General features: G+C 39.8%; 1 pseudogene; it reads left to right on the top strand.

The window, feature by feature from the left end:
- Window positions 1-542: 542 nt before the first annotated feature.
- Window positions 543-670, top strand: LOC131694430 (U4 spliceosomal RNA; annotated as a pseudogene).
- Window positions 671-9,843: the final 9,173 nt, after the last annotated feature.

The following is a 9,843-nucleotide window of genomic DNA, read 5'->3' as shown; positions in this document are numbered from 1 at the left end:
TTTTTTGTTTTACTGAATTGCTATCCCATACACAGTTGCGTTTCGGCTTCGCCTCATCAGAAACCGACACTAACTTATTGTCGGAATAGATTAGCGCCGGCTTGACGCAAATCACTTAAAACTAACACACACTTTGTGTTTCAATCGAACGACTGATCAAACGTGATGTCCCGTTCGAGCAGAAGTTCTGTTTATGCCGAGGAGACACAGTGAAACCGAAACCGAACCGGCTTAGCAGGCCTATGCGAAAGCACTATGCTATATTTCACCCTAAGGAGGAAAATTTGGTAAAAACCAAAATTTCTCACTAGGGTGAAAATTTGTTGGTAAAGTTAGTGTCGGTTTCTGATGAGGCGAAGCCGAAACGCAACTGTGTATGAAATAAGGATTTGTGCCCTCAAGTACAAAGACTGGTTTTACCAACAAATTTTCACCCTAGTGAGAAATTTTGGTTTTTACCAAATTTTCCTCCTTAGAGTGAAATTTAGCATAGTGAATTGCTATGTTCGGAAAAAAGATTCAAAAGCATTAACCCAATCATAAGCTTTGCCCAGTGGCGATAACGTGACCAACGAGGTACAACCGAGGTGCGATTATTGCTAGTTGAAAACTAAAGAAACCCAATTTCATAGACGTAGTACGATGATGAAGATGGTGGACGGTTGAGTGTGTGGGAGGATGTATTACACATTAACAGGTTTGGACGTAAATTTCTATGCCCAGAGGCTGTTTGCTTTGGCTTGTGCCATTTAAGCCAATATATTCGGATTCCTGATTCCTGGCTTGGTCTTGGTCAGGTGAATTATTCAAGCACATCGTCGCTGTTGTGCTATCTTATGACAAACACCATTTTAGGGTAAACTGAGTCAAATTTGCACATCACTTGTCTAAAAAATCGGCAATGACTGGGCAGTGCGTAAGCCTCTTGTACCTGAAGGCATAAAATAGACCCCACTTGCGGTCCTTAGCTTCCTGCCCAGTAACTCCTAGCCCTGGCCTCCCCGTGGCGTCGACTGGGATACGAGTAACCTTAGTGAAGATCGGGTAACCAACCCCGGTGGGAACTTTGGTCGTATGCTGACAGGGAAGGGGGGGTTACCCTTCTTCGGAAGGTGTAAACCTGTCCTGGTGTCCAGGTGGGACCTTAAGCAGTCCTGGCACGATGGCCCACCGGCGAGACAGGTGGTTGGCGTAGGCCCTATAAGCCGCCCCTTAAAAAACCCACATAACGAACAATACAGAAGAGAATACGACCCAGAACAATCGGCAACGACCCAGGCGACGAATAAAGGATCACGATTGGAAACTCGGAACATGGAACTGCAGATCGCTCGGCTTCGCATGATGTGACAGGATAATCTACGACGAGCTACACTCCCGCAACTTCGATATCGTGGCGCTGCAGGAACTTTGCTGGACGGGACAGAAGGTGTGGAAAAGCGGGCATCGAGCGGCTACCTTCTACCAGAGCTATGGTACAACCAACGAGCTGGGAACCGGCTTCATAGTGCTGGGCAAGATGCGCCAACGTGTGATCGGGTGGCAACCGATCAACGCAAGGATGTGCAAGTTGAGGATCAAAGGCCGTGTCTTCAACTACAGCATCATCAACGTGCACTGCCCACACGAAGGGAGACCCGATGACGAGAAAGAAGCGTTCTACATGCAGCTGGAGCAGACATACGACGGTTGCCCTCTGCGAGACGTGAAAATTGTCATCGGCGACATGAACGCACAGGTAGGAAGGGAGGCAATGTACAGACCGGTGATCGGGCCTAACAGCCTGCATTCCGTATCAAATGACAACGGCCAACGATGTGTGAACTTTGCAGCCTCCCGTGGAATGGTAATCCGAAGCACCTTCTTCCCTCGCAAAGATATCCACAAAGTCACCTGGAGATCACCGGACCAAGTAACAAAAAACCAAATCGACCACGTTCTAATCAACGGTAGATTCTTCTCGGACATCACAAACGTCCGCACTTATCGCAGTGCGAATATAGATTCGGACCACCACCTGGTTGCAGTATGCTTGCGCTCAAAACTTTCGACAGTGCATAGCTCTCGTCGAAGCCGAACGCCGCGGCTAAACATCGAGCGGCTACAAGATGGCAGAGTGGCTCAAGAATACGCGCAGCAGTTGGAAGTGGCACTACCAACGGAAGAGCAGCTAGGCGCAGTTGCCCTTGAAGATGGCTGGAGAGATATCCGATCCGCCATAGGTAGCACCGCAGCCACTGCACTAGGTACGGTGGGCCCGGACCGAAGAAGCGACTGGTACGACGGCGAATGCGAGCAGTTATTCGAAGAGAAGAATGCAGCATGGGCGAGAATGCTGCAACACCGCACGAGGGCGAACGAGGCGCGATATAAACAGGCACGGAACAGGCAGAACTCGGTTTTCTGGACCAAAAAGCGCCAGCAGGAAGACCGAGATCGCGAAGCGATGGAGCAGCTGTACCGCGCTAAAGACACACGGAAATTCTACGAGAAGTTGAACCGCTCGCGCAGGGGCCACGTACCACAGGCCGACATGTGCAGAGATACAAACGGGAATCTTCTCACGGACCAGTGTGAGGTGACCCAGAGGTGGCGGCAGCACTACGAAGAACACCTGAACGGCGATGCAGCAGACGACGAGGATGGCACGGTAACGCACCTGGGAGCACGCGCGGAAGACATTACACTACCGGCTCCAGATCTCCAAAAAATCCAGGAGGAGATTAGCCGGCTCAAAAATAATAAAGCCGTTGGGGTTGACCAAATACCAAGCGAGCTGCTAAAACACGGTGGCGAGCCACTGGCTAAAGCGCTGCACTGGGTGATTACTAAGATTTGGGAGGAGGAGATTTTACCGGAGGAGTGGATGGAAGGTGTCGTGTGTCCTATCTACAAAAAGGGCGACAAGCTGGATTGCTGTAATTACCGAGCAATCACCCTGCTGAACGCCGCCTACAAGGTACTCTCCCAAATACTATGCCGTCGACTATCACCAATTGCAAGAGAGTTCGTGGGGCAGTACCAGGTGGGTTTCATGAGCGAACGATCTACCACGGACCAGGTGTTCGCTCTTCGTCAAGTACTGCAGAAATGCCGCGAGTACAATGTGCCCACACATCATTTGTTCATCGACTTCAAAGCCGCATACGACACTATAGATCGAGATCAGCTATGGCAGATTATGCACGAGTACGGATTCCCGGACAAACTGACGCGATTAGTGAAGGCGACGATGGATCGGGTGATGTGCGTAGTACGTGTCTCAGGGACGCTCTCGAGTCCCTTCGAATCACGCAGAGGGTTACGGCAAGGTGATGGTCTCTCGTGTCTGTTATTCAACATCGCGCTGGAAGGTGTAATAAGAAGAGCAGGGATAGACACGAGTGGTACGATTTTCACAAAGTCCGTTCAGCTACTTGGCTTCGCCGATGACGCTGATATTATTGCACGAAACTTTGAGAAGATGGAGGAAGCCTACATCAGACTGAAAAGAGAAGCCAAGCGCGTCGGACTTGCCATCAACACGTCGAAGACAAAGTACATGATAGCAAGAGGTTCACGAGAAGAGAATGAGAACCGCTTCGAGTTTGCATCGGTGGCGACGAAATCGAGGTGGTTGAAGAGTTCGTGTACTTAGGCTCACTGGTGACCGCCGACAATGATACCAGCAGAGAGATTCGTAGACGCATCGTGGCAGGAAATCGTGCTTACTGTGGCCTCGGCAAGACACTTCGGTCGAACAGAGTTCGCCGTCGTACGAAGTTGACCATCTACAAGACGCTGATTAGACCGGTAGTTCTCTACGGGCATGAGACCTGGACCATGCTCGTGGAGGACCAACGCGCAATTGGTGTCTTCGAACGGAAAGTGCTGCGTACCATCTACGGTGGAGTGCAGATGGAAGACGGCACATGGAGACGGCTAATGAACCATGAGTTGCATCAGCTGTTGGGGGAGCCGCCCATCTGTCATACCGCGAAAATCGGACGACTACGGTGGGCCGGGCACGTAGCCAGAATGTCGGACAATAGCCCGGTGAAAACGGTTCTCAATTGCAATCCGACCGGTACAAGAAGACGTGGCGCGCAGCGAGCACGATGGATCGACCAGGTGGAAGACGATTTGCGGACCCTTCGCAGACTGCGTGGCTGGCGACGCGCGGCCATGGACCGAGTGGAATGGAGGAATCTTTTGTATACGGCACAGGCCACTTCGGCCTTAATCTGTTAATAAATAAATAAATTGTCTAAAAAATCTCTACAAAGTGGCGTTTTCAAAATTTTGACATTCTGCTTAGTTACTGAGATATAGAGAGAAACGTGCTGAGAATTTTTTAATTTTTTGCTTCAAATGACCGTCCTGGGATTGGCTCAAGTAATCTTGATGAATAAGATGTTTTACATTTCTTACAAAAGAAATGTATAGGATTCGCCCAAACTTTGAAAACTTTTTCCGAGGCCCGGAGGCCTGAGTCTCATATACCAAACGACTCAGCTCGACAAATTGGGACAATGTCTATATGTGTGTGTGGGTATGTATGTACCTGCACTAATGTCATGTAATTATCTCAGCAACCGCTGAACCGATCTTAACAAAATTAGTTTCAAATGAAAGGCCTAACGTTGCCATTTGACACTATTATTTTTGTTTTATGTTGTTTACTTTCTGAGATATGGATGATATTGCCAAAACACGAAGACTTTTAAACAAATAAATTTCGAACAAAGCAATTACTTAGCACACAATTTATATAAATAGAAAGCTTATAAAATACCTTTCTAACAAGCTATATACTGTCAAATTCACGAGCGGCGGAGATATTAAACATTTTGTATTTTCATTCCTCGTCTACCAATTTTCACTAACTAAAAATGAGACCATTTCATACAGAGTATTGCTATACTGGTGTTTTGGGAGCAAAACTAAGCCGATTTCGAAAATCCGGGTATGAAAACACATCTGCGTGATTCAAGGAATTCGATTCCGAAAACATTTCGTGAATTTACTTAATAATTAATTAACTATTTCTCAAAAATTAATGCGCAAGTTCATTTCAAAGACAAATCAATGTGCAAATTCACATCAAAGTGCCAAATTTGTTCAGAGTAGGCGCATTTACCCGTTGGATTGAGCAATGCGTTCACTCGTGAGATAAACGTTGGATGCTATATGGATACATAGATCACCAAGTAATCCTCCTAGTAGTGAGAAAATAGATTTTTTAATATAATTAGCATATATTTTTGAATAACCAAATTCTAGTGGAAATTTATCAAGATTTATGTTATACTAATTAAGGCGTAAAAATTACCAGTTGCATTATTGATAATAAACATGCACGGAATCAAAATTTCGTCCTATATACAAAAATAATGTCACAGCTCCAACTATCATTTACCATTCCTCACTTGTCAATTACGCGTTAAAATGCTGGACCTGAAAATTCTATTCTGTGCAAAAATCATTTTTCAGATATCTGTGACCAAAAAGATGTCTTTTAATTCCAAAACAAATTCCTGATTTCCCGATGACTAATTAAGGCCCATCAGAAGAAACACCAGATAATCCAAAAAACGCCGTTAAGAAAAGAAGAACGAAAACGTGCGATTTTCACAAACATTTCAGAATATTCTGAAACAATGGTTTTGAAATTCGTGAAAATCGTTTTAATCATTTACTTCATTTAACCCATTCATGCCCATGTTGTTTGTGGACAACAACGTTTTTAAACAACTATAACTTTTGATTGAGGCAAGATTTACTCACAAAAATAAGTAAAGCTAATAAATGTGACTATTGTCTTTCATTTGAGTACTAGCAGTTACAAGGATCAGCTCTAGAACTGAAGTTATTGCAGTTATTCTGATTGCATTCCATAGGAGCAGTGCTGCCAGAGACAGTTTACGTTGGCGACGAAAAATGAATTTTTCATATATCTTCGTTATGTTGCAATATTATTGAAAACTGTCAAAACTTATAAATTTCGAGTGCCTTTGGCTACGTTTTCCACACAAGTGGACTATTGTAAATATTCTGGGAGAATTGTATTGAGCATAGCAACTTAAAAATTGAGCAGCTTCTAGCACTGCGAGGGAAGCACCTATTTTTATGAAAAATGTCTATTTGTGTTTCGTGACCCCACAGTTTTCAAGGAAAAATAGTTTTAAAATCCTACATTCACTAGAAAAAAGTTGGGCATGAAAGGGTTAAATAACTATCTTTAAATTTTATTTTATATACTCATTTTTCCAGTTCATTCATTTCATGGACTATATTCGTTTTGTATATTTTTTGCATTTAAAATGTTTGACTAATTTTAAATATATAATCATTTCATTCAAATGATTTTTTTCATTTAGCATTGTTTTTATTCATTTTGTTTATTTGACCTAAATTTATCTATTGTATTTATTTAATTCTTTGTATGCATTCCTATCAGTTTATTATCTCATGCATCTATTTCGAATCATTCATTTAACTTATAGCTTTTTCGTATTATACAATTTTATAATATTTTTCCGTTTCACACTTTTATTCATTTTTATAATCTGACTAATTTTGCTCAGTCATTCACTTTATTCATTTCATCTAGAACATAAATTGGACACAATATAATTTCTTCTATTAATTGTATTACTTATTAATACCGCTGATTTTTTTCATTTTAATATTTTAATTGGTTAAAAACAAACAAAATGAAAAAATGATAAAATATATAGACAGATAACATTTTTATTGTGATAAAAATTCTTCATTTTGTTTATCATATTCATTCCCCCTCATTTTATTGATTTTATTAACCCTCTGTTTATCCTGTTATTTATGAACAACAACGTTTTCAAATAGCTGTAACTTTGGGGTTAGACAAGATTTCTTCACAAAAAAGTAAAACTAATAATTGTGACTATCATCGTTTATTTGAGTTACAAGAAATATCAGTAGAACGGAAGTTATTGCAATAGCTCTGACTGGATTCCACTGGAGCAGTGCTGCCAGGGATAGTTTCAGTTATCGATGAAAAATTATATTTTGATATATCTTCGTTTTCTACAGATATTGTTGAAAACTGATAAATCTTATCAATTTGGACTACTTTCGGCTACTTTTTCTGCCCAAACGAACCATTGAAAACTTTGCAGGATAGGTGTATTAAGGATTGGTATGTAAAAACATTACTAGAGAAGCATCTATCTTGAACAAAACAAGTTTTTCGTGTTTCTTTAATCTAACACTTTTAAGAAACGGTTTTGGAACCCTATATGTGCTAGAAAAATATTAGGTATGATAGGGTTAATTTATCTATATTATTCATATTATTTAACTTATTATTATTCCAATTTTTTATGGTTTAATTCATATTATTTATTTTATTCATTTTAATCATTTTATTGAATGCTTGGTTTTTCCCAGTTCACATATTTTATTCAGTTTCTTCATTTTATCAATTCGGTTTAGTCAGTTTGTTTTGTTATTGTATGACAGTTTGTTATCTTGAAACAATTTTATTTACTCTCTTAATTTCATAACTTTTTTTAAAATTGTGTAATTTTTATTTGAACTAATTTGATTTATTTATTTTATTAATTTGATTTATGTTAATCATTCTATCCATTTTATGAATAACTTTTTTTATTTTTTTGCTTCACAATTATTTTAAATTGCTATTTGTTTTATTATTTTTCTTTAATTTATTCAGTTTATTCAAAGCGTTATTCGTGCACGACTCGAAACTGTGCTTATCTCACATCTAGTTGCTTGTCAACTTAGCGTGTGATCGGCAAACTAATGAATAATACAACAGTGATATGTGTAAGAAATGTCCCATCTCACTGATAGGTGGATTAAATCGGTTTTTATGTGTAAAACTATCTGAGAATCACCATGGCATAATCATTTTCAACAGAAAAATAAACGAATTGCGAGAAAAATGCAATTTAAGTTATAAGCTGGAAATATAGAAAAATAGGCAACACTGTATTCAAAAATAACTATTTTTTCTAGATTCCCTGACTCAATTTCTTCAAAATGCATCTCACCGATTGTTTATAGAACGAATGAAGCCAAAGATATAAATAAAAGTTAATAATTGATGGGTTTTTTTTTCTATAGAAAATTTTCCATCCACGATTATGACACGTCATACAAAGTTTGTCATCAATACACACCTATGACACGTGTGAGTGCGACTTTTGTTCACATTTATAGAAAAAAAACACGCAACATAGTCAACCGATCTTCGTAATATTTGTGAGATTCATACAGAATAGAAGCATCAATTGTCTTCGTTGAATTGTTTATACAATTTATAAGTTTCCAGATATTCAATTTCAAACTTTAAAAATCGTTTTTCTCGGATTATGCTAAATGGCGCTTGTCATAAGATAGCACAGCGACGACATAGAATCCTCTACCCTCACTTAGATCAATGGTATTTTGGCAATTTAATCACATTGACTGACTGACCGAACGAAGCCAGAAACTAATTTCCGATTTTAACCAGATCTCCACAAGAAGCACAATTAAACGTTTCGAAAAGCATGGAAAAGATCATCCTTTTGAAAAAAAAATCACCCCCCTCCCCCCTTCATCCGCACTTGCTCCACCGATCCTTTCATCATCTAACATCTAACTACGTCTATGAAATTAGGCAAATGCTTTTGAATAATTGATCTAAACGTACAAATTCGGTAAAACGAAAACATACGGTGATATTTCACTATGAAATCTATCTTCCATTACACTGGCAGTGTTGTCAAACAACTGAGATTTTGCATTCAATTCGAGCCATCCGACTTTGAACAACTACAACATTTTTCAGAAACATGTTTGCATCATACCTCCTTCGGCAAAGTTGTTAGGTATATTCTGGACTATGCATATACGCTGTAGTTTGCATTCTTTAGTTAAATCTGGGGTCTCTAGAAATAAAAATGCAAAAAAGTTGGTTTTCTCATACAAATTTTCATTCAAATTTCAAGCGCAATGCACTACGCCTGGTCGTAACCAATCGACCCTAAATTTGGTACAGTTGTTAGGAACCAAAATAGATTTGTGCTTGCTTCATGCGGTCAAGTTTAGGTTTTACAGTACAAATGTAAACAATAAAAGTGAAAAGTCACCACTTGTGGCTAAACACTCATTATATTGAATTAGAAATGTAATGTAAACTAAACAATATATTATTTATTTTACAAGAAACATTAAATAAATCAAAACCCTCCCCTTAAGAGTTTTCTACGCCCGGGCCTGGTAGAAACCATTATTTCACGCAATAACTCTAAACACTTTGCTGAGTGTGAGAATGCTAAAGTAAAGATCCCCGTGGGCTATGAAGATAATACAGTTGAAGTAAAACTTCACGATTTGTCTCCGGGAACACATGAGGCTGGTATTAAAAAAGTATGTCGCAATATGGTAATGTTCTTTCCCTCAAGGACAATAATTTGGAATTTTTTCCCAGGTATTCGCAACCGTATTAGAATTGTGAGAATGCATTTGAGACAGCCCATTCTTTTCTTCGTTACCCTGGAACCTGGATCTGCCTTTTCTCAAATCACACTGTGTACTTCGGTCTCCCACGTGTCAATAGTGTTAACAATCGCCACATTACCCAAGAAAGAAAAAAACAAGTATCACAACAAAAAATATGGTTATGGTTTAGCTATGCATTCCTTGACTTATAACACATTATTTTGTGTTCATTCAACGTTTCGGTCCGTTCGAGACCTTTTCAAGGATTCTAAGGGAGAGTTTATTATGTTTGTCAAATTTCGTTACATTAATTTCTCTTTAAGAGTCCTTGCAAAAGGTTCCAGAGGGACCGAAACATTGGCTGAAAACAAA

Source organism: Topomyia yanbarensis, chromosome 3, assembly GCF_030247195.1.
Source record: "Topomyia yanbarensis strain Yona2022 chromosome 3, ASM3024719v1, whole genome shotgun sequence".
Lineage (NCBI taxonomy): Eukaryota > Metazoa > Arthropoda > Insecta > Diptera > Culicidae > Topomyia > Topomyia yanbarensis.
Note: the sequence above shows the minus strand (reverse complement) of the source record. Positions and strands in the feature narration are given on the sequence as shown.